The following is a 25,597-nucleotide window of genomic DNA, read 5'->3' on the forward strand; positions in this document are numbered from 1 at the left end:
GACCTGCGGCCTGGCTGGCGAGGTGGGCATTGGCTGATCAGTTGCTGAGCAGTTTTCCTCCCGCCCCTGGCCGGAAGGAACCTGGAGGAGGAAGAATGGAGAGGAGGTGGAAGCAGGATTTCAACCCAGGAGACCCCACTCCCATGGAGACCACCGGAGCCTTCGAGGTCCCCCGACGGCTGGCCCAGTGTGCATCCTACAACGGTATTTTCTCTTTTGATTATCCTCACATGAGGCGCCACGCGGTCGTTTTAGTAGTATATTATAGCCCTTTTAAAAGTCAAGCCGGGGGTGGTGGCGCACGCTTGTAATCCCTGCGCTCGGGAGGCGGAGACAGGAGGATGGCGCAGGTTCGAAGCCAGCCGCGCTGGCTTAGGAGACCCTGTTTCCAAATAAAATATAAAATAGGTCTGGGAGTGTAGCCCGGAGGTAGAAGGGCTTCCAGGAACCCCAGTACCACACACACACACACACACACACACACACACACACACACTCATTTCTCAAGCCGGGCGTGGTGGCACACAGTTGTAATCCTGGCATTGGAGAGGCTGAGACAGGAGGATCTGTTCCCGGACAGCCTCAGCTACTTAGTGAGGCCCTTTGCAACTCAATGAGACACTGTTTCAAAATAGAGTTAAAAATGGGACTTAGGGTGTAGCTTGTACTGGAGGTGTAATTGTACTGGAGGTTGAACCCAGGGCGTTCTATCTTTGAGATGCACCCCTAGTTCTTTTTATTATTTATATTGAAACAGGGGTCTCAGTAAGTTGCCAAGGAGGCTGGCTTTAAACCCCTGATCCTCCAATCTCAGCCTCCCAGATACTGGGGTTACAGTTGTGTATCACAGAGCGGGCTTAATAGCTCCTTTTAAAAGGGTTTTTTTTTTTTTTTTTTTGGTCTTTTTGGGGATCAAACCCAGACTCCACACCTGCAAAGCAGGCGCTTTGCCTCTGAGCTACATCCCGGCCCCTTAATGGCCCCATTTTAGAGATAAGAAACCCGGCCGCAGCCCTGTGTGCTGGCCGGGACACTGGCCGGCACCCCGTATAAGATGAGGGGTGCAGTTCGTTAACGCAGGCCCTAGGGGGGGTCTGTTGGGTAGCACCCCGCAAAGACAACTGGTCCAGAAGCCCAGCTCTGCCTTGGACCTGCTGGTGACTCGGGGTGGAACCTTCCCGCCTCTGGGCCTCTGTTTACCCAGATGTACAATTCACTGCCCGAGTAGGCCCCAGGTTTTTGAGTTTCTAAGTGGTAGGGGAGGAACCCCAAGTTCTTCCCGGGGCAGCTGGCTGGGGTGGGCGGCCCCGGAGCCCGGCGGGAGGCGGCCTGACGTCAGGCGGGCGCCGGCGGCGATGACTCAGGGCCCCGAGACGGCCGAGCGGGAAGCGGAAAGTTTGGGGCCGATGACATCAGCGGCCGCGGGCCGGAGGGGGCGGCGGGCCGGGCCCCAGCACCGCCCGCCATCCGGCCCAGGGCCCCGCCAGCGCCAGCGCCGCGCCCCAGCTCCGGAGGCGCCGCGACCAGCCTGCTGCGCCCCTGCATTTTAATTACCGCCGCATTAATATTCATGAGGCGGGACTCGAGGGGGACCGCGGGCTGTCATCTCCCTCCCTCGCCCGCGCACCCCGCTTCCCAGCTTCCCTCCCCGCCCCCGCCCGCAGTCGGCCGCGGATCTGGGGTGTGAGCGCGTGGGGGGGGGCGCCGGCCGGCGGCTGGGGGTGGGCACGCGTGTGTGGCCTGATCTGAGGGTCCCACGCTGTGTGTGGGGCTGGGGAGGGGCTCCCCGCCTAGGGCCTTCTCAGCTACCCTGTGCAGCCTCTGGGTGTTGGTCCCGGCTGCAGAAGGGGAAACTGAGGCAGCCAGGGAGGGGCGGAACCCAGGATTGTCTGATTCCCTAGCCCCTAGATTTTTGTTTTTGTTTTGGTGGTACTGGGGATTGAACCCAGAGCTCTTCTACCTCTGAGCTACGCTCCCAGCCAACCCCCGCCCCCGTTGTTTTCTTTTGCTTTGAAACAGGGCCTGGCCGGGTTGCTGAGGCTGAACTCCAGCCTGCGATCCTCCGGTCTCAGCCTCCGGAGGACTGGGATCACACAGGCCTGGACCACCATACCAGGCCTTACTTCTAGTGTGTTGTTTGTGATACTGCGGATGGGACCCAGGGGCATTCCACCTCTGAGCAACACCCCCAGCCCTATTTTTTATTCTTTATTTTGAAACAGAGTCTCACTGAGTTGCTGAGGGCCTCACTAAGTAGCTGAGGCTGTCCGCGAACCACGATCCTCCCGTCTCAGCCTCCCGAGTGCTGGGGTTACAAGCGTGTGCCCCACGCCCGGCTCGCTCCCAGCTTCATTAGTACCACCATGATGTCCCTCATGGAGCTGCTGGGGCCTCAGGGGGTGATCTGGGGGCACCTGGAAGTTCCCTGGGGTCCCAGGCGACAATATGTCTCCTCAGAAACATGGCTGGCCGGCTGTGTCCCTCCCAGGTGAGCCAATCAGGAGGCAGTTCTGCTGTGGCGGCGCCATCCCTCCACGAGGCAGCTGGGAGCCGTGCGGAGCACTGTGGGACACAGGAGCAGGTGGTCAGTCGCCACCCAGCCGTGCCCAGGGCCTCCTGTATGCCGGTCACTGTGCCAGGCCCCGGGACCTGCTTTCCCTCTGGCCATCTCCACCCCGGGCAGGGGGCTCAGGGCTCAGAGGGGCTCTTCATGCCCATGTGCCCGTGTTCACAGGGGCAGGGGTCTGTGGGGACCCAGCTTCCTACCCCAGCCTTGCCCTGTAGAGCTGGGTAGACGCTCTGTCCAGGCCAGAGAAGGGCTGCGGCCTCCTTTAGGCTGGTGGGAAGGTGGTCATGCTTGGCAAATGAATCTTAGACTCCTTCCAGAATTTGTCCTCCAGACCAAGCAACCCCAGGGGCCGACCAGTGTGGGGTGACCTGAGGCCTTCCTCCACCTCCTGGCCATCCTGACCCGCTCCGGCCCTTCTGAGCTCAGAACACCTGCACTGATTCCTCCTCTCGGGCCACAGGAAGCTGGGCTGCAACCCCTGTACCCCTGTCCCAGCCAAGTCCCCGAGCCCACTCGTAGCAACATGGATAAAAGGACAGGGGGTGCAGTCGGGGTTCTCTGGAGAGGAAGCAATGGTTTAATTGGGCTTCATGGGGTGAATAGGAGTTTGGCTAGAAATAGTTTTCCTAGGGGAGAAGAGGCATACTGCCCAGAGATGGCCGCAGCCCCCGTTCAAGGACCCAGAGCAGGCCAAAGGCAAGTGGCCTGGGGAGCCTGGGGGTCAGGGCCCCTAAAAAGCCCAAGGCAGGCCAGCAGTGGCCGCACAGGCTTTAATCCCAGTACTTGGGAGGCTGAGACAGGAGGATCAAAGGCTCAAGGCCAACCTCAGCAACCTAGTGGGACCCTCAGCAACTTACTATTTAAAGAAAAAAAAAATTAAAAAGGGCTGGCGTAGTGAGGCAGATTGCCCCCAGATTCGATCCCCAGCACCCCCACCTATGCGGAAAGGAGGGTGAGGTTCTAGGGCCGGGGGGGGGGGGGGATCCCAGCACCCTCGCCGCCAGGGGCGTCCGCAGGCCGCAGAGCCCGTGTCCTGGCCTATAAAATGCCAGAGGGTAACATTTTTTGGAGGCTGGGTTATGTCAGTAAAGCCCAGCACCGTGACTGCTCTTTCTAGGTGGACGCTCTGTCCGTGTGTCCACAGGCAGGACCTGGAATCACTGGCCCGTCAGCCCAGGATGGGATTTTTTTTTTTTTTTTTTCTTTTTAGGTGCTGGGGAATGGAACCCAGGACATTCTACCTCTGAGCTACACCCCCAGTCGAATTTTTTATTCTTTATTTTGAAACAAGGTCTCACTGAGTTGCAAAGAGCCTCACTAAGTAGCTGAGACTGGCCACAAGCTGCTATCCTCCTGTCTCAGCCTCCCGAATGCCGGGATGACAAGGATGTGCCTCCAGGCCCGGCCTGTGCCTTTTCTTTCGGTACTCAGGTTCTGAGTCAGAATATCAGTCCCAACTCAAGTGTTTCCTAGCTGTGTGCGCCTGAGAAAGTCAGCTGACCTCTCTGAGCCACAGTTACCTCACCTGGGAAATAAGGTTAATAAGATAAGCTTCGGAGAGTAGAGCTTGAGCACGGGACCCAGAGAGGGTAAACTGCGCGTCTGGGGTCACACAGCAAAGCAAGGGTGGGTCTGTTGACAATACCCTGTGAGTTCTTCAGGCTGCTGGGGGTAGAAACTCAACTAAGGGCCCCTTCTCCTCCTGGTGGCCAAGCCCCTGGCAAGATGGTCCCCCTGGAAGGCACAGGGCCCCATGTGGGTATAAGCCAAGCGGGGTCCTCAGTCACTAAGGCTCCAGCATCCCGGTGCGCCCCTCTCCCAGGGCGGGGGCCCTGCCAGGAAGGTGGAGCCCTCAGGGCACCAGGGTCTCTCTCAAGCCCAGACCCACAGCCGGGGTCAGAGCAGCTCTGGGGGCCCTTCCCAGCCTGGCCCCGCACAGCCCGGCCAGGGCTCGGGCGCACCCACGCCCCTCCAGCCTCGCCACGGAGACTGGAAATTTCTGCTCAGCTGCTTCCTCCAGTGGATTTCGACACCGGCACTGGGGGGGGGGGGCATTCCTGAGGCTCCGCTAGGGGCCTGGGAGGTGCAACCTCCTCCCCGCCTGCAACCTCCTCCGTGCTGGGCCTGGCTCCACCTCCAAGAACCTTCTAGCACTGGGGGGTGGGGGGTGTCTAGCCTGGCTAGCCCGTCAGCATCTTAATGTTCAAAGATGAGCAAGAGGCCGAGGGGCCCAGGCTCAGGACGCCCTTAGAATGGCGCAGGCAGGCAGGGCTGGAAGGGGCCCCCAAAGGAAATAGGTACCCGGAGCCCCAGGTGGCTCGGCGGTGCGGGGTCCTGCTCCTAAGGGGGCTCTGCCCGGTCCTACGAGCCCCTCGGAGGAGGAGTCCTCCGGGGACCCTCGAAGGTCGGGACTCTGTGACTCCATGACTGGTAGGTAGGAAGGAGCCCCCTGCAAGCCCCAGCCTCAAAGCCACAGAGGGGCAGGGGCGAGGGGTGGCCGGCCGGCCCTGCGGGTGCTCAGCTTCCCCTTGGCCCCCACCCCGGGGGAGGTGCCTGGGGAGCAGGGGCCCACGGCCACCCCAGGGCCAGTCGGGGCACAGAAAGGAATGTGGGGGGGCAGTTCCGCCCCTCCTCCACCGCCCCCAGCTCGCCCAGGCGGCTGCAGACTCCTGGCGCCGGGCTCAGCTCCAGGAAAGGAGAGAGGCGGGGGAGGGAGAGGGAGAGAGAGAGGGAGAGAGAGAGGAGAGAGGGAGGGAGAGAGAGAGGAAGGGAGGGAGGGAGGGGGAGAGAGAGAGGAAGGGAGGGAGGGAGGGGGAGAGAGAGAGACAGGGAGAGAGAAAGAGGAGAGAGAGGACGAGCCGGCGGTGTGGAACCTGCGCCCCTGCACACGGCCCCTCCTCAGTGATCACAGCCCAATCAGTTATTTAGCGGGCGCTGCGGACCCCGCGGGCGGGGCGGTGGGCAGGCCGCCTCGGGTGGGCAGGGGGGGGCGTGCGGGAGCTGGGACCGGGCGACAGGGCATGGGAAGAGCCGCCCGCGTCCCTCCCTCGCCTCCTCGACCTGGCCTGACCTGGCCCGCACCTCCGGGCGGTGTTTGTTGGAGGGGTGCCGCGCCTGTTCCCCCTGCGGTGTGGCTTTAGGGAGGGCCCGGCCTCTCCGAGCCCCACTCCGCTTGCGCTGCGGGAGGTGCGCAGATGGAGGACTTGGGGCGGTGAGGCCGGGCACTTTGACGGACCCTGGCCAGGGATGGATGTGGGGGGGGGCTCTTGTTAGGAAACTCTAGTGTGTGTAGAGTCATGCCTAGGTCCCCAGGATTCTCCATCCTCCCCTCTGGGGGGTGGTCCGGGGTAACCTGCACCCTCCCCTGGGAAGGTCATTATCAAAAAAGTCAACTCCAGGATGTCCCCCCCCCACACACACACACACTGGCTTCTCGTAATCCTGGTATTTAGGAGGCTGAGACAGGAGGATGGCAGGTTCTTGGCCAGCATCAACACTGGAGTGAGGCTCTCAGCAACCTAGACCCTGCTTGAAAATAGGAAATAGCCAGGGGGCGGTGATGCATGCCTGTAATCCCAGTCCTTGGGAGGCTAAGACTGGAGAATCATAGGTTCAAGGCCAGCCTCAGCAACTTAGTGAGACCTTGTTTCCAAAAAAAAAAAAAAAAAAAAAAAAGAGCTGGAGGTGTAGCTCAGAGATAGAATGTCCCCTGGGTTCAATCTCCAGTACCAAAAAAAAAAAAAAAGAAGAAGAAGAAAAGAAACTAAATTAGGGGGGTTGGGGGTGTAGCTCAGCCGTAAAAGGCCCCTAGGTTCAATCCTCAGAAATAGACAAAGGGATGTGGGTGGAGCGGCTGGCTGAGGGCTCTCCCACTCTCCTCCGGTCTCCTCCCAGCCAGCCTCTCTGCTGCCTGTCTGGGCTGGAGAGGTTTGGGAGCCCTGCTCAGCCGGCCCTCCCGTGCACAGTGGGTGGGTGCCGCTGCCAGGGTGCTAGCACCTTCTCTTCTCAGGACTCTGCCCGCCAGGCCCAGCTTCCTCCTCTCCCACCAGTCTTGCAGCAGCTCTGTTAGTGGAACAGAGGCAGAGCCAGGTTTTGTTCAGATGGTTTTGTTCAGAAGCGCTGATGATCTGGGGACCCACTTTAAGAAGAAGGCCAAGTCAAGAATGCACAGTCAAGCCGGCGTGGTGGGCACACTTGTAATCCCCGAGCTTGGGAGGCGGAGACAGGAGGATCATGCAGGTTCAAAGCGCTGGCTTAAGAGACCGTGTTTAAAAAAAAAAAAATTATATATGGGTCTGGGAGTGTAGCCCGGAGGTAGAAGGGCTTCCAGGAACCCCAGTACCAAAATAAATAAATAAATAAATAAATAAATAAATAAATAAATAAATAAATGCACAGTCAAACCAAACGTGGTGCGTGTTTGTAATCCCAGCATTTGGAGGCTGAGACAGAAGGATTGTGGTGCGCAGACAGCCTCAGCTACTTAGTGAGGCCCTTTGCAACTCAGGAAGACCCTGTTTCAAAATAAAGAGTAAAACAAGCCAGGCGTTGTGGTGCACGCTTGTAATCCCAGCATTCGGGAGGCTGAGACCGTAGGATCACAGTTTGCAGACAGCCTCAGCTATTTAGTGAGGCCCTCTGCAACTCAGTGAGACCCAGTTTCAAAGTAAAGAATAAAAAAATAGGTCATGGGGTGTAGCTCGGAGGTCAAATGTCCCTGGGTTCCATTCCCAGACCCGCAAAAAAAAAAAAAAAAAAAAAAGAATAAATAGGGCAGAGGGTGTGGGTCGGAGGTCAAATGCCCCTGGGTTCCACTGCCAAACCCACCAAAAAAAAAAAAAAAAAAAAGAGTAAAACACAGGGCTGGGGGTATAGCTCGGAGGAGAATGCCCCTGGGTCCAGCCCCAGTACCACACACACACACACACACACACACACACACACACACACACACAGAATGCACAGCCATGCGGGGCTGGGAGGGCCCCTGCAAACCCGAGCCCCAGCCGCGCTGTCAGCCCCTCGTCAGTCCCCTCTGTAGGAGGGTACCGGGTGTCACCCCTTTGCCGGGGTGGGGACAAAGCTTAGCATGGGACGCCTCTGGCCCAAGGTCATTCAGCTAGAAAGGACAAAAAGCTGGGACTTGAACCGGTGTCTCATTCCACAACACTCCGAAACACCAGAGTCATCCCATCTCACCTGTACCCCCCATGATCAGCTCCGCCCAGGCAGTGAGCCTTGCTTCCAGAACGTTCCAGAACATTCCTCCCCAGGCCTACATGCCCGAGGGTCCAGCCTGGGAGGTTTTCTGTTTGTGATAGCAGGCACACAGTTCAGGGGTCAGGACTGACACACACACACACACTCTCTCTCTCTCTCTCTCTCTCTCTCTCTCTCTCTCTCCTGGGAATACAGTAACCTGTTCATTCCAGACCTCCAGCTTTTCTGAGGGCCTGGATGGAACACCCCCAAAAAAGGCAGCGAGCGCCCCTGGAGCAGCGCCGGCTCGGCCTCTGCCCTGGCCCTGTGCACAGCACAGGCCCGGAGCTGGCAAAGCGCGCCCAGCGGTGGCGTCCGCTCTAGCTCTGGGGCGGAGGCTGCAGGCAGTTGTAGGCTGCAGCTCGGGCCTTTTCAATCTACTGTGCAGGTGTAACAGCTCCCTCGATGGGTCTCAAGCAAGAAGTGACCCAGGGCCAGAAAGGTCCAACAGCTGCCTAGACACAGCCCCTCTCAAAGCGACCTCATTCCCCTAAGCTGACGCTTCTCACCGGCTCCACCAGCTGAGACCAAGGGTTTTACTCTGTTAGATTTTTTTTCCTTTGGTGGTACTGGGGATGGAACTCAGGAACGTTCTACCTCCAAGCTACCCCCAGCCCTATTATTTTTCTTTCTTTATTTGTTTGTTTGTTTGTTTGCAGTACTAGGAATGGAACCTAGGGCCATTCTACCTCCAAGCTACTCCCCCAGCCCTATTTTTTACTCTTTTATTTTGAAACAGGGTCTCACTGAATTGCAAAGGGCCTCACTAAATAGCTGAGGCTGGCCGCGAACCGTGATCCTCCTGTCTCAGCCTCCCCAATGCTGGGATGACAAGTGTGCGCCACCACGCCTGGCTAGATTTTTTAATTTGTTTTGTGGTACTAGTCTTGTGATCCTCCTGCCTTAGCCTCCCGAGTCACTGTGATTACAGGCTTGTACCATCACACCCTGCTAATTGTTTTACTATTATTATTATTATTATTATTATTACTACTACTACTACTACTACTACTACTACTACTGCTATGACTATTATGTGTGTGTGGTTTTTGGGATGGAACCAGGGACATTCTACCTCTGGGCTATACTTCCAGCCCTTTTTTATTCTTTTAGTAAGTACCTGGGGCTGGCTGTAAACCTGCGATCCTCCCATCTCAGCCTCCCAAGTACTGGGATTACAAGCGTGTACCACCACGCCTGGCGAGAAATGTCTCACTTATTAGAGACTGGCTGACACTCGGCCTGAGGCTTCAGAATGCCACCCTGCCTGGGTACTCACGAGACCTTGGAGAGGCAGGGACAATTCTTGCTCCTACATCACAGATGGGAATCTCAGCCCTGGGATGGCGGCGTGGCTTGGAGGGGGCTGGGCACTGGGGTCCGGGGAGGCTGGCCGGGAGGCAGTCTGCGGGACCACAGATCTCACACCCCACTCCCTTCACTGTCCACATGGGTGGCAGGCAGTGTGACTGGAAGGGTCCTTTGGTGGCATCCAGAGACGAGAGCTCACACAGCGGCCGGCGCGCGGCTTCAGGAAACCAAACAGGCCGCGGAGCCGAGCCCGGCGACAGCCCCACGGAAATCTCATCCAGCCGGCGCCTCTTCCTGGTGTCTTCGGAATCCGCGCTCAGGGAATGTGTGTTTGCTAAAGGATTTGATGTATTTGTTTCAGGCAAATCTCTGCCGTTTTTGCGCTCGTGGTTTTGGAGAAGGGAAGGGGGACGGTGGCTGGAGCCGGCCTGGCACCCTGGGATTATCTGCGGGCCTCCCCTGCTGCCCCCCCCAGTGCTGGGTGCAAACATAACCTAACTCCCTGCTCCGGGGGAGGCTGGCCAAGGCCCCAGGCGGGCGGAGGGCGGGGTTGCTTTAGTGGCCGCTGCTCCTTGAACCCGGAGGATGTGTGGTGGGCAGAATCCAGGCGGCTGCCTCGCCAGATGGACTACCAGAGGGCCCAGGCAGCCTTGTAGGTAGTGAGCGGCCCACCTGGGAGGGTGACCAGGAGTGGAGGTGTGTGTGTGTGTGTGTGTGTGTGTGTGTGTGTGTGTGTGTGTGTTTTAGTTACTGGGATTAAACCCAAGGCACTCTAACCTGAGCTACACGTCCAGCCTATTTTATTTATTTTTTATATTTATTTATTTATTTATTTTTAGAAACCCAGGGGCATTCTACCTCTGAGCTGCACCCCCATCCCTATTTTTAAATTTTTATTCTGAAACAGAGTCTCACTAAGTTGCAGAGGCCCTCACTAAGTAGCTAAGGCTGGCTGCAAACCGCCATCCTCCTGTCTAGGCCTCCAGAATGCTGTGATTCCAAGCGTGCACCACCATACCCAGCTCCCACCCCTAGTTTTTATTGTTTATTTTGAAACAAGGTCTCACTTAGTTGCAGAGGACCTCACTAAGTAGCCGAGGCTGGCCACAAACTGTGATCCTCCTGTCTCAGCCTGCCAAGTACCTAGATTACCAGTGTGCGTCACCACGCCTGGCCTTCTAGCCCTATATTATTTTATTTTTTATTTTTTGTGTCTCTAGGGATGGAACCTAGGAACATTCTGTCTCTGAGTTATCGCCCGATGATTAAGGCCTACAGTTTTGCTGTGACTCGTTTTACAGCTGGAGACACGGAGGCTCAGAGAGCTGGTGTGCCAAGGCCTGGGTGTACCCCTACAGGGGATGTGAGATGGAGCCCCTACACCGTGGGGCAGTGCCGTGAACCCGGGAGGGGAGCCCCCTTTTGTCCCTGGAGGTGTAGCTGTTGGAGGGGCTGAGTCCAATGTCACCAACCCGGGAAGGAGCTCAGACGTGGTTGCAGAGGATGCCGGTACACCAAGGGGGGCAGGACACCCCAGTCACCAGAGCTACTTCTGTTCTCACTTCTGTCCTCGCCCAGAGCAGTGGGCGAGGGGGCCACCTCACCCAAGGAACCCACCAGAGGCCGGGAAAATGAGCGTCAGGAGCAAAGCAACATCGCAGGGCCTTCGGCGAGTCCAGGAACTGCCCAAGTCCCCGGGGCTTCTCCTAGCACCCCGCGCCCACCCTCTGGACATTTTCTGAAGTTTATTGGTAGTAGTAGCCACGCTGAAGTGGTGCGGGCCAGTACTTGAACCTCTGAGACAGGAGGATCGCAGGTTCGAGGCCAGCCTCAGCAACGCAGTGAGACCCTGTTTTAAAATGAAACAGAGCCGGGCGTGGTGGCGCACGCTTGTAATCTCAGTACTTGGGAGGCTGAGACAGGAGGATCGCAGGTTGGCTGCCAGCCTCAGCTACTTAGGCCCTCCACAACTTAGTGAGACCCTGTCTCCAAATAAAGACTAAAATATAGGGCTGGGGGTGTAGCTCAGTGATTGAATGTTCCTGGATTCCATCCCCAGTACCAATATATAAATAAAATAAATACATAAATAAGTAAGTTTTCAGTTCCCACCAGGGACATGGAATAGCACGTAGGGCCTGTAAAGTAAAATGCAAGTCCATTTCCAATGTAAAACACAAGAGAAGTCCGCGTGGTATCGGCTTTAATGGCACAGTGTTCCCGGGGCTGGGGCTGGGCAGTTCTGGGGACCACGCCCCATCGGAGGCTAGAAGGGGAGGGCCCTTCTTTTAAGGTATGCATTTGGGGGGTGTGGTTTACTCGTGGGAACCCAGGATTCTCACGAGATCCGCCCCCATCTCCCCGCTCACAGGTCATGTTGGGGCCGGACCTCGACTTATCCAGGCCCAGAATACTACGGTTCTCCAAGTCCAGCTCCTCCGCGGGACCGCGCTGGGCCACCTGCGCGTTTACTCATCCACCCGTCTGGAAACCTTGTGCCCTGCGTGGTCGTGGGCGGCTTCCCGTCCCCGTGGTTCAGCTGCTTTGCACGTTGGCTCTGGCCTGGGCGCTAGTTCAAATCTTGGCTTCGGCGCTTGCCGGCTGGCCTCTCGGAGCCTCAGAGTCTGGTCAGGGTGCCTCCCTGACCCAGTGCCTCCAGCAGAACCCCAGCAAGCGTGGCTCCAGGAGAAAGGAGCCGATTTCTCCCGGGCCAGGGGTTTTTCTCCTTTAGCTTAGCAACCAGAAAAGGAGGCTTTCCCGTGAGCTGGTCTGGGGCCCAGGCTTCGTCTGTCTCTTCCGTCCTTCCAGCCACTAAGCCGAAGATGGCCACGGCCCCATCCCCTTATTCATCCGTGTGTGTGTGTGTGTGTGTGTGTGTGTGTGTGTGTGTGTGTGTGTGTGTGTTTGGCGGCCACTCCTTTTTAAAGGCAGGCTGAAAGGCATATAGACCATTGCTAGTGTCCCATTGGCCAGATCTGATCACATGATCCCACCTAGCTGCAAGGGAGGCTGGGAAATGAAGTACTTGGCCTGGTAGCAGTGTGACTCATTAGAACCTGGGAGGGGTACTCTGTCAGTAAAGGGGGGTGGCAGAGTAGATGAAGGGTGACAGGCACCTCGGATTGGGGGTGGTCAACCCAGGTGCAGGGGCACAGATGGTGCTCAGGGAGTAAGAGCCGCTGCGATTGGTATGGGGGAGTCCAAGGGAAACTGGGGCCCTCTGTGAGCTGAGGCTGGGACAGCTCTGGCCACTACGCAGGGGCCCGTCTAGGTGGTCAGAAGCCCCCAGAGGCAGCGAGTCCTCGCCTTCCCTCCTTCCTTCCTTGACTCACAGAGCCCCAGCTCAGGTCCACAAGGGGAACAAGATGGTCACCGTCCCTGCTCTGAGTTCCAGCCCAAGGGACACTCGCCAGTTCCACACGAAGGGGACTCTCCCCAGTATTCCCTATGAAAGCAAGGAGCACTGAGTGGGGAGTCTCCGTTTCACATCTCAAGGATGAGAGGGACCACAGTGGGGCTGAGGCCACATTCCCTGAGCTCCGAGGCTGTGGGAGGCCAAGAGTGCCCGCCAGGACGCTTCCTGAACAGGACAGAGGCAGGAGGAGCCCCGCTGAGCTGTGCCCCCCCCAGCCCCTTTTATTTTTATTTTTTGTGGTCCTGGGAATTGAACCCAGCTGCACTCCAAGCCCCTTATTACTTTTTATTTTGAAACAGAGTCACACTAAGGTGCCGAGGGTCTCACTAAGTTGCCAAGGCTGGCTTGGAGCCTGCGATCCTCCTGTCTCGGTCTCCCACGTGCTGGCGTTACAGGTGTGCGCCACCATGCCGGCTCCTCGTTGCCTCTTCCGGGCGGTCCCACCTCTCAGCCGGGGCGGGGGACAGCGGGGATTGAGTTCCCAGCACGGAAACCCGGGGGCACTGTCAAACCACGGCAGCTTCTGCAGCCAGCCCTCTCTGCGCACCCGCATCTGCCGCCCCCGCGTCACCATGGAAACCAGCGCCTGCGCGCTGTGCACGGATAACAGGCGCGCGGCCCCGTCCCGCGTGGGTTCTGCCAGGCCTCGCGGCAGCGCCCGGCAGCCCCAGGGACTGCCCCTGTTTCCACCGCCACAGGGGCAGAGACGCTCGGGTGTCTGGTCCAAGGACGTCCGCGGGCACAGCTTGTCCCGGCCACCTTGGGATCCGGGCTGCTTGGACGCTCCCTCCTGGGCTTCCCCACTCCTGAACTCAGGACGACCTTGTTACACAGAAGCCTAGTCCGCAGCCAGGCCGCGGGCTCGGCACGAATGATGTTGCATGAGTGAACAAATGAATGACTCGTTCTCCCGAGGTCCCTGTGAGGACGTCCCCCTCCCCCTGGGACCTGCCTCTCCTTCAGCGCCCTCCTCCCTCCCGCCCTGAGCATCTCTTAACAGAGACCCACACAGCTGGGCGGCTGGGGTGACAGAGACCAGCGGCCCAGGGCAGCAGCAGCTCTGGGTGGCCATCTTCCCTGCAGAGCGCCCCGCCCGCATCCTCTCTCCTGTGATGCGCAGAGCAAGCTGCAAGCCGTGGGGTCGAGGTGTCCGCTCGGTCCCCATCTCAGAGGGCGGCCCCTGAGCCCGAGGGCCTCTGTCCTGCCCTGCTGTGGTGTCTCCGCAGGGCAAGGGCCCCTGACCCAAAGGCTCCAGGCCCTGGGCCAGCCCCTCCTCGCTGCAGACACTTCCTGTGCCTCAGCTCCTGCGGGGTGGGGGTGGACACACCAAGGCCCCTGCGCCCACAGAGGAAGCCCACCCGGCCTGCTCCGGCCACACGCAGCCCCAGCCCCAGCTTCCCGAGGCAGCTCTTATCTCAGGGTTTTTGTTTATTTGTTTTTGTGTTTGAACAGTCCACTCTCTCTGAGAAGAGGCGGGTTTGGCTCTGGGGCCTCCTGCAGCCCGTCTTCCCAGGGGACTCCTCAGGTTCCACTAAGCCAGGATCTGACTCAGGGAGAAAGGGACAGGGTGCACAGCGGGGGCAACCGGGCTGGCCTCCTCCCTCCCGTCTTCACCCAGACCTATTTTATTTATTGCAAAGGGCCTCAGTAAGTAGTAGCTGAGGCTGGCTGTGAACCACGATCCTCCTATCTCAGCCTCCCAAATGCTGGAATTACAAGCTTGTGCCACCACACGTGGCTTCTACCTATATGATTTTGAAACAGGGTTTTTTTGTTGTTGTTGTTGTTTGTTTGTTTTTTTATTACTAGGGATAAGCCCAGAGAGACAATCTACCTCCAAGCTACACCCCAGTCCAATTTTATTTCCTATTTGGAAACAAGGTCTCACTAGGTTGGTGAGAGCCTCACGAGGTGGCCCAGACTGAATTTGAACCTGCGATCCTCCTGTCTCAACCTCCCAATCCCTGGGATTACATGAAACAGGGTCTTGAGTTGCCAGGGCTGTCCTTGGGGCTGGGATTGCTTGTCTCAGCCTCCTAAGCACTAGGATGGCGGGCGTGCGTCCCCAGGCCCGCGCAGCAGGCTGGCACCTGGACCCGGGCTCCCATCTCCCTGGGCTTTCTGGTCCCTCTCCACGTGGGCACAGCCACGAGAGTGCGCCGCGCTGCCCGAGTGCACACCTGTGCACGGACGCACGGAGAGCCAGCAGGCCTGCAGCGACTGGGCCTGGGGCGCCCCAGGACACTGGGCGTGGGGAGCTGGGGGCCTTCACTGTCAGCACCTGGACCCAAGGATCGGATCGGGAAGGTGTGGAGGGCCTGGGGTTGGGGGAGAGACCAGCCAGGGGCTTGGGGATGCTGGCCCTGGCCACTGCCCACCTGGGACCCTGGAGGCCGGCCTTGTTTGCTCAGCTGTCTGGGCCCTCTGGGGCCCGGCTGGCCTGCCTCCATCTGTCTCAAAGAGGGAGAGACTTCAGGAGCCCGAGGAGAGAAAATCCAGCCAGGCCTGGGTGGAGCCCAGCTCCTCTCAGCCTGGGCTTAGGCTTGGGTGGTACTAGGGACTGAATCCAGGGATATTCTACCTCTAAGCCACACGCCAGCCCTATTTTATTTATTTTTTTAATTGGTGCATTGTAGTCATATATGATATTGAGTACAAGATTTGAGAGAATATATAAGCACACATCATCCAATCAGCCCTCATCCAATCCCCATCCCATTCCCTCCCCCTCCCTCAATCCCATGCTTGTTTGATTATCTTTGATACATTTGTTTACATACCTCATGAGTTTTAAAGAGGTTCCATCCTCCCCCATCCCATCCCCTCTGATTGATCAGCTTAATAGCTTCTCGATAGGGCCCTTTCTACAACTCGACCTCCTCCTGTTGCCCCTTTCCTCCTAGTTTTTGCTAGTTAGGGGAAGCATCTGGATTTTATTTTCTGTGCTATCTCTCTGTGCATGCCGCATTGCAAGTTCCAATCCCACTCTTGACGGCCCCAGTAGAGGCCTGGCCACCTGGAGGACTCTGATCCTGACCTCGCTGGCTCCAGCACCGGCCTTGCCTCATGGGAGGCCCCAATCCTGGCCTTGCTGGCCCCCGCACCGGCCTAAACCCTTGGCTGGCTCCGATCCCAGCCTCGAAGGCCCCAGCACCGGCCTTGCCTCACAGCAGGCTCTGATCCTGGCCTTGCTGACCCTGGCACCGTCCTAACCCCTCGGCAGGCTCCTATCCTGGCCTCGGAGGCCCCAGCACTGGCCTTGCCTCACGGCAGGCTCCGATCCCGGCCTCGCTGGTCCCGGCACCGGCCTTGCCTCACAGCTGGCTCCCATCCCAGCCTCGCTGACCCCGGCACTGGCCTAACCCCTCAGCAGGCTCCGATCCCAGCCTCGGAGGCCCCGGCACCGGCCTTGCCTCACAGCTGGCTCTGATCCCAGCCTTGCTGACCCCAGCAGCGGCCTAACCCCTCTGCAGGCTCTGATCCCGGCCTTGGGGGCCCCAGCACCGGCCTTGCCTTCTGCCAGCCCTATTTTATATTCCTTTTTTCTTTCCTCCTCCTCCTTCTTCCTCTTCTTCTTTTGCAGTATTGGGGATGGAACCCAGGGGCATTCTACCTCCGAGGTACACCCCCAGCCCTATTTTTTTATTCTTTATTTTGAAACAGGGTCTCACTGGATTGCAAAGGGCCTCACTAAGTAGCTGAGGCTGTCTGCGAACCGCAATCCTCCAGTCTCAGCCTTCCAACTGCTGGGATTACAAGTGTGCACCACCACGCTCAGCTCTATTTTTTATTCTTTATTTTGTTTTTTTTGTTTGTTTGTTTGTTTGGGGTCCTAGGGATGGAACCCAGGGGCATTCTATCTCTGAGGTACACCCCCAGTTTTTATTCTTTATCTTGAAATAGGGTCTCACTAAGCAGCTGAGACTAGTGGTGAACCTGTGATCCTCCGGTCTCAGCCTCCCAGGTACTGGGATTACAAGTGCCCCCCCCCCATGCCTGGTGTGTAAGATGCTTCTGCTTGTGATATTCCCTGGCTAAAACCTTCCGTTGCTCCCTTTTACCCTCAGCAGTATACTGAGAATAGCATGACCATTAGGCCAGCTCACGCTGACCTCTACCTCTGAACTTCCCATTCCTCTGCTTCTGAAAGAACATGTTTCAGTTGTTCTACGGAGCCCTGCTGGGTCCTCAGCCCCGGGCCCTTGCGTGTGTTGTGTGTCTCCAGAGAAGCACCTCTGCGTGGCTGACTCCCTCCAGCTCTGAGCTCTGGGCCCCAGGTTAGACTTCTTCCTCTACAAGTCTGCCTTCCTTCCTCCCTCCCTCTCTTTCTTTCTTTCTTCCTTTTTCTTTTTCTTTTTGTGTGGTACTGGGATTGAATCTAGGGACATTCAACCTCTAAGCTCCAATCCCCAGCCCTATTCTATTTATTATTTATTTATTTATTTTTGCGGTACTGGGGATGGAACCCAGGAGCATTCTACCTCTGAGCTACACCCCCAGCCTCCCCCTTTTTAGTGTTTTTATTTTTGAGACAGGGTCTGAGTTGCTGAGGCTGTCCCCGAACTGTGATGCTCTGGTCTCCACCTCACAAATGCTGGGATTACAAGCGTGCACCACCATGCCTGGCCCCCAGCCCTGTTTTTTATTCTTTATTCTGAAACGGTCTCACTGAGTTGCAAAGGGCCTCACTAAGTAGCCGAGGCTGGCCGGGAACCTGTGATCCTCCTGTCTCGGCCTCCCGAGTACGGGGATGACTGGCTGTTCCTATTCTCTGCTCTGGGTGGGCCTAAGGTCAGCCTGGGCTGGAGCTGACCCACACCAACCCCGTCTGGCGGAATCCTTACTACTGGCCCGAGGCCGGCTCCTTCCCTGTCCTTCCGTAATAGAGGCCAGGGGAGGTTTGAGAACTGCCTCCAACACCATTTACTCAGCGAGGGCTACAGCAGGAGTTTTCAATTTATTGAGGCGTCAGGGGCACTCGGTAACTGCACGTGTTTAAATTACACAATTTGATGAGGTTTTGCACATGTATTCTATTCATTTATTTGTTGGTTTTGGGGATTGAACCTCGGAGTATTCTACCTCTGAGCTAGACCCCCAGCGCTTTTTATTTTGAAACAGAGTCTGGCTAAGTTGATGAGGCTGGCCTCAAACCTGCAATCCTCCTGTCTCGGCCTCCCAAGTACTGGGATTACAAGCATGTGTCGCTAAGCCCGGCTGGTCTCTGTTAATACCCATAAAACCATCGCTGCCATCAAGGGAGTGGATGCCCCCACCTGCTCATTTGCGGGAGCCCCCTTGCGATCTGCCTCCACCCCAGCCCGGGAGGCCGCCACTGAGCTCCTAGCGATGAGGCCGCTTTGTCTGGGATCTGACATACTCACAGCACGCGGAACGCCTTTGTTTCTGGCCTCTCTGCTCAGCGTCCTTACTCCGGGTTCCCCATCTGCGCGCAGGCTCAGCTCCTGGAGCTGCTGAGGTCGGGGGCCATCGCATGGTCAACCTGGACCCACTCGCCTGGCAGAGTGAGCCGGCTTGCTTCCGGTCTCTGCCTTTTACAAATAGAGCTGCTGTGGGGATTCTTATTCTTTGTGTGAATTTGAGTTTTCCTTTCTTTGAGATAAATGCCTACCTAGCCCTGGAACGGGCCGGTGGTAGGGGCACATTTTACCTGTTTAAAAATTTGCAGCGCTGGGGATGGAACCCAGGTCCTGGTGATCCAGGAGAGGCCTCTACAACTGGCCACACCCCCAGCTCCTGTTTAACTTTTCTTTCTTTCTTTTTTGAGGTACTGGGGATGGACCCCAGGGGCATTCTACCCAGCCTTGTTTTTTATTCTTTATTTCGAAACAGGTCTCACTGAGTTGCAGAGGGCCTCACTAAGTAGCTGAGGCTGCCCTGGAACTGAGATCCTCCTGTCTCAGCCTCCCGAATGCTGGGATTGCAAGCGTGCTCCACCAGCGGCCTTTTTCTTTTTTCTTTTTAATGTGGTGCTGGAGATTGAACCCAGGATGTGCTACTTCTCAGCTACCTCCCCCCAGCCCTTTTTATTTTGAAACAGGGTCTCATTTAAGTTGTTTATGGTCTTGGTGAGTTGCTGCAGCTGACCTCAAACCTCCAATCCTCCTGCCTCAGCCTCCCAAGTGTGGGGATTACAGGCTCTGTTTAACTCTAAAACCTACCAGGAGAGTCCAACCCTGTCACCTTCGGCCCCATGTCCATGTCCGAAGGCCCCCTGGGGTGGGATCTGAACCCCGACCCTCCTCCAGCCTGGGGCCTCCCCCTGTGGCCGGCTCGCGGGCCTCCGCCTCGGCCTCCAGGAGCCGGCGCGGGGCTCCTGGGTGGGCTGCAGCCCGCCGGCGGGGCCGCCATGACGCCGGCGCAGGCCTCCCGCGCACCGGGCCCGCGCCGGCTCCAGCCGCCGCCGCCGACCTCGCGCGTCCTCAAAGCCGCCCGCCCGCTTCCCCCGCCGGTTGCTACAGCAACTGAGCTCTGAGTAATCAGCTGCGCGGTGACCTTTCTTCCCCCAGAGAGAGCGGGGAGGAGGGAGGGAGGGAGGGAGGGAGAGCGAGGGGGAGGAGGGAGGAGGGAGAGCGAGGGGAGGGAGGAGGGAGAGCAGGGGGAGGCAGAGGGAGGAGGGGAGAGGATGGAGGGAGGAGGGGGGAGGATGGAGGGAGGAGGGGGGAGGGAGGAGGGAGAGCGAGGGGGACGCGGAGGGAGGAGGGGAGAGGATGGAGGGAGGAGGGGGAGGAGGGGAGAGGATGGAGGAAGGAGGAGAACAGAGGAAAAAGACGAGTGGAGGAGGGGAGGATGGCGGGAGGGGGAGCCGGAGGAGGAGCCGGGGGAGGCTGAGCTGCTGGTCAAAGCTGTAAAAACACCGCAGCTGGGGTCTGGGGGCTTTGCAGGAGGAGCTGGCAGCTAGCAGGCGGGGGAGGGGGGCGGCCGGCCCGCTGGTGGGGGAGGGGAGCCGCGGAACCGGCTGGCGGGTGCCGGGCGGCCTCGGCCCTCGCGGCCCCCTCCCCTGCCCTCCCGGCCGGCTCGCGGGACCCTCCCCCGGCCGGCCAGGCTTCCCCGTCCCCCTGACGGAAAACCCGAGGCGGGCCCGCTCCAGGCGCGGCCGTGACCCCTCCCCTGACGGCCGCGGGCGGCGGCGGGTGGAGGGGCCGGTCCGCTCTGCGGCCTCGGTTTCTGGGGTTGGAGAGCAGGTCCCCAGGAGAGGCTCCCGGCCTCTCCAAGCAGATATTGATTGGAAATTCTCCGAGCTTAACAGCCAGAGGAGGGGGAGGCAGAGAGGCCGGCGCTGGGGGCTGGGGGCGGGTGGGCAGTGGGGAGCGGCCACCGGCGCAGCGGCAGGGCACCGAGCGCCCGGCGTCCTTCCTGGCACCCAGGAAGGGGCACCGACCCCTGCCAGGCTTCTGCTCAGCTGGGCTCCCCAGGCCGTGCTGGCCCCAGGACTCTCACCCACAGCCGCCTGTTTACCAGAGGAGCCGGCCGGGATCCCAGGGTGGGGAGGGCGACAGATGGCGGAGCTGCCGTTTCACCAGTCTGCTCTGGATGGAGGGCGGACCGTCCATTGTTCACACTGAGCCCCACACGCGCTCACAGGGTCACCCCCCCAAACTCAGGTCCCCAGAGGCAGCAGGCCCAGCACTGTCTGCGCCTCCCAACCTCCCAGGGACCCCCGGAGCCCTTGGGTCAGCCCGGGGGTGGCCAGGCGCCCAGAGGCAGGGGTGGGGCCCGTGGCTCAGGTTGGTGGCAGGTTGAGAACCCGGCCTGGTTGGAGACTTGGCTTCAGCTGCCGCGGGTGCTCACCTCACCCCTCCTCTGGGGGGCAAAGAAGCTGGCCTGAAGGAGCCCCTGACACAGTGGGCAGGTGACTGAGCCGGCTGCCCCTGGGTTTCTAGAACGAGGCCACAAAACACCCTCCGGCCACAGAGTGACCGCACAGCCAGCCGTAGGTCTGTTCGCAGCCTGCCGTCAGCCCCCGGCTTCTGATTCCCAGGCACCTTCCCTGTTCTAGAAACCCACGTTGGCTCTGGCATTCCCAAGCACCAGGAACGCTCACTGCAAATGGCGAGCCACGCCGGGCTTTAGGTTCAGGTCAGAGATGCCTGCCAAGAACGGGAGCGCATGTGTGCACCGATCCTGGTACTTTCTGCCCCCCCCCCAGGGGGGGCTCCAACCTTGTGTGAGCAGAAAATGGGGCTCAGAGGGGCCTCGTGACCTGCTCTGGGCCTCAGCACTGGGTGCCAGAGCTAGGGCTAAGGCCGGGTCCTGGCCTTAGGAACGCCTCTTGACTGCAGCCCCTACGTGTGGGCTGGACCATGTTCAAGGGCATAAAGGTTTCCACATTGGATTTTGCACCTGGGCCTTGGTTAGAACCTATTTATAGATGCCCCGCAGAAGGCTCCTGGGGGCTCAGGAAAGTAGAAAGTCATGCCAGGCAGGCTCCAGGGCGGTGGGGGTGGGGTGGACAAGAGAGAGGGCTAGAAGGCCATGGTGCTGGGAGCACTCAGCCTGGGATCCGAACAGGGCCCCCTGGGTAATGGAGGGCAGGGACTGTTGGCCCCTTAGGTAAGGAGCCCTGTGGGGCGAATGGCCTGTTCCCAGGTCCATGGGCATCAGGAAGGAATCGGGCAAAGTCAAGATTTTCTTTTCCCTTTCTCCTCCTCCCCTTCCTCCTCCTCCTCCTCCCCTCCTTGTCCCCCCTCCTCTCCCCCTTCTCCTGCTCCTCCTCTTCCTCTCCTCTTTCTTTTTCTTCTCTTCCCCCTCCTCATTTTCCTCCTATGCTGGGGATCGCTGTATGATCGCTTTCACTAAGTCGCTGAGGCTGGCCTCACGTTTGTGATCCTCTTGTCTCAGCCTCAAGTACTGGGATTTCAGATATGTTCTGTGACGCCCAACACAAGCGAGATTCTATGCCCCCAGACAGGGTACTATTTGCTATATGTTGATGCTTCCTCCACCTACCTACCCACTTACCCATCTACCCGTCCCTCTAGCCATCCGTCTGCCCAGGCACCTGCTCACCCACTTCCTCATTAGCCACCCGCCAAATCTATGTATCCCCTGATGCATACACCCTCCTACCCATCCACGACTCTATTCACTATCTACCTTCCATCTAAGTATCCATCCACTCCTCCACCGTCCACCCACCCATCTATCTATCCATCCACCCACCCTTCTACACACACTCTCTCCTACCCATCCACCCATCCATCCATCCACCCATCCATTTACACACATGCGCTCACCTACCCATCTACCCACCCACCCATTTGTTCATCCATCCATCCTCCACCCATGTATCTGTTCATCCATCTACCCATCCATCCATCCACCTACCAATCTACCCACCCACCCATCCACCCATCTACCCACCCACCCTCCCACCTATCTACCCATCCACTCGTCCACCCTCCCATCCATTCACTCATCCATCCATCCATCCTATCCACCCCACACTCATCTATCCACCCATCCACCCATAATCCACCCCACACTCACCTATCCATCCATCCATCCATCCATCCATCCATCCACCCATCCTCCCCCCCTCCCACCATGCATTCATCTGTCCATCTGTTTTGAGTCCACACACATCTGGGGCCCCATTCCTCCACCTCTCGCTCACACACATGCGCTGAGAGCCGGTGCTGCGCCCTCTCTGCAGGGCCCCTCCCTGTCCGTGGACCAGCGCGCACACAGGTCCTACAGTCCTACGGGGCTGCGGCTCCAGGGCAGGAGGTTGAGGCGCCCCTTTCCTGCTCCCCTCCCTTTCTGGGACTAAGGCTTCTCTTTCTCTTCTGAGTTCCTTCACTTTCCAGCCAGGTACTTAAGTCCTGAGAGGGACACATCAAAAATGTGGGAGAAGACGGAGCCACCAGCCTCGCCAGAGCATCACTGCGCCACAGGGGACACCGATTCCGGGGACGGGGCACGCTCGGGGGCTGGAGGCTTCCAGTATGGCCGAGGCCCTCAGCCCCAGCAGGATGCATCCAGGGAGGCCGAGTTCCTTGAGCACCTACTGTGTGCCTCACAGTGTGCCTCTCTCTCTCTCTCTCTCTCTCTCTCTCTCTCTCTCTCTCTCGTGTGTGTGTGTGTGTGTGTGTGTGTGTGTGTGTGTGGTGTTGGGGATTGAACCCAGGGGGTTCTACCTCCGAACTACACCCACAGCCTGATTTTTTAAAAATTTTGAATCAGGGTCTCTAAGTTGCGAAGGGCCTCACTAAGTAGCTGAGGCTGGCCGCGAACCTGCCATCCTCTGTCTCACTCTCCCAAGAGCTGGGATTACCAGCGTGCGCCACCATGCCCGGCTACAGTGTGCTCTATCACGCTGGGTCCTCGCTGGCTTCCACACATGCCCACTTCGCTGATGCATGTAGATCTGGTGCCACGGCCCAGGCTCTCGGCTCTGCCTCCCAAGTTTGGAGCCTTTGCCTGTGCCCTGCTGCCCTGAGCAGTGCCCACCCTGCTGGGCCAGGCCTGGGGCTGGGCACTGGCCCCTCCCTGCCCTCCTGGGACTTCCTGCTGGGGACCCAGAGGGAAGAGACTCCCACTGCCTGCAAAACCCTGCTTCACCCAGGCTTAAAAATCAATCCCGGTCTGTCCAGGCCCAAAGAGTGGGACCAGCAGGCTGGGGAGCCCTGCTGGCTGCGAGGCAGGAGGCTGAGCTGTCGGCAGCGGCTCCCTCATCAGCATGGGCCCCAGCCTCCTGCCTAAAGATCGCCTCGGGCGCTCTCTTAAAGATGCTAACGTTGCTGCTGACATTTGGGAGATCCTGGCAGCTGATCAAACCCAAGCTGAAAATCGGAGCTGCCGGGCGGGGTGGGCAGCAGGCGGCGGGGCCCCGCTGCCTGGGCCTGCTGGGGCCGAGGGCCACGGGCCCATGGCCAGCAGCCCGGCCTGGCTGAGGCTGCGTTCCTGCTTCTGCCCCGCCTGGCCCAGCTGGGTCCCTGCTCTTCCCTGGAAGGAAACAGGAGGAAGAAGAGACAGCAGGAAGGGGACGGAAATGCATGGGCAGAGGGTACCCCAACTTCTTACTGCACCCCCACATGCCAGGTTGTTACAACCAAGAGGTGAGATGGAGGAAGGTTCTGGAAGGTTTGGTACCAGTGCAGTTCTGACCTCTGTGCCCAGAGCTGGATTCTGCCTGCTGGAAGGACCAGACGGTGTAAAGGAGGAGGAAGGGAGGGGTCTCCAAGGAGTCCCCGAGGGGCTGGGGAGGAGCCCGATCAAAGACTTGTCCTCCTCTGTCTTGGACGCCATGGTCCTTCCACAGATCTCCACGTGTCTGAGTATCTTTGTGTCTCTCGCTTCCTCTGTATCAGCCTCCTTTCCACCATCTGCCCCAACATCCAGCTGCCCTCACCACTCCCCGACCTACCCATTCACTGTTCCTTCTACCCCTTCTTCTCCCCGTGTCCCCCACTGCCAGGACGGCTCCTTCCCCAGTCCACACCTCCACCTAGCCATCTAGCCACCCTCCTCTCGTCCACACACACATCCAGTGGTCCATTTGCTCAGCCTGCAACCCCAACCCCCTCCACTTCCTCACCCTGCAACCCACCCGTCCCCCACCCTTCCATCCAATTACCCACCCACCCATCTGTCCTCCACCCATCCATCTGCCACCCATCCATCCACCACCCACTAATCCATCCACCACCATCCATCCATCCATCTATCCATCCACCCACTAATCCATCCATCCATCCACCCACTAATCCATCCATCCATCCATTCATCCATCAACTTATCCATCCATCCATCCATCCACCCATCCATCCATCCATCCACCCACTAATCCATCCATCCATCCATCCATCCATCCATCCATCCATCCATCCACCCACTAATCCATCCATCCATCCATCCATCCATCCACCCTCCCACTCACTCCCATCATCCATCATCCATTCATCTGTCCATCTGTCCATCTACCCACCCATGTATCCATCCAGCCATCCATCCTTCCATCCATCTACCCACCCACCCATAGATACACACATCTACCCGCCCATCCCTCCATCCACTCATCCATTCGTCAACCCATCCATCATGCATCCACCCATCCACCCACTAATCCATCCATTTATTTATTCATCCATCCACTTATCCATCCATCCATCTACTCATCCGTTCATCCACCCTCCCACCCACTCCATCATCCATTCATCTGTCCATCTGTCCATACCCCCACCCATCTATCCACCCATCTACCCACCCATCCGTCCACCCATCCGCCCATCCCTCCATCCCTCCATCCATCCATCCGCCCATCCATCCACATGTCCAAATGCACACGACTCCCTAGGCCTCCGTCCAAGGAATGGTTCTGCATCCCAGGCACATCCATCCCAGTTTGGGGTTAGGAAAGGCTTCCAGGAGGGAGGACATCTCAGCCCTGACATGAACACGGGAGCTGTCCAGGGCAGGCGCAGAGGGCGGTGTCCCCGACAGAGGCTGGGGGTGACAGAGGCGGCCCAGGGGAGCACCCACCGGTGACATCTGGCTGTGGCTTTGGAGAGCAGGGCAGGTGAGGCTGAGAGGACCGCGGGGCCAGGCCAGGATGCTCGGGCAGCCTGACCCGCACCAGGCCAGGTACCTGGGGGGGGTGCCCGGAGGGAGGGTGGGGATGTTCAGAAGGCCCAGTCCCACCCGCAGCTGTTCCCCTCCCCCTCTGACCTTTGATTCTCAGAGCACTGTAGCTCATTCTTACAGTCCCTTTTTTTGGCGGGGGCTTGGGCAGGGGTGGTGGGTACTGAGGATTGAACCCAGGAACATTCTACTTTGAGCTTCCCCTGCCTTATTTATTTATGTGTTTATGTATGTATTTTGGGTACTGAGGATTGAACTCAGGGGTGTTCTGCCTCTAAGCTACACCTCCAGCCCTCTTCTTTTATTTTTAAACAGGGTCTCTTTAAATAATCTTCCTTATGCCGGGCGTGGTGGCGCACGCTTGTAATCCCCGCGCTTGGGAGGCAGAGACAGGAGGATCGCGCAGGTTCGAAGCCAGCCGCGCGCGCTGGCTTAGGAGA

The sequence above is a fragment of the Muscardinus avellanarius genome (genome assembly GCF_963383645.1).
Source record: "Muscardinus avellanarius genome assembly, chromosome: 13".
In the NCBI taxonomy this organism is placed as follows: Eukaryota; Metazoa; Chordata; class Mammalia; order Rodentia; family Gliridae; genus Muscardinus; species Muscardinus avellanarius.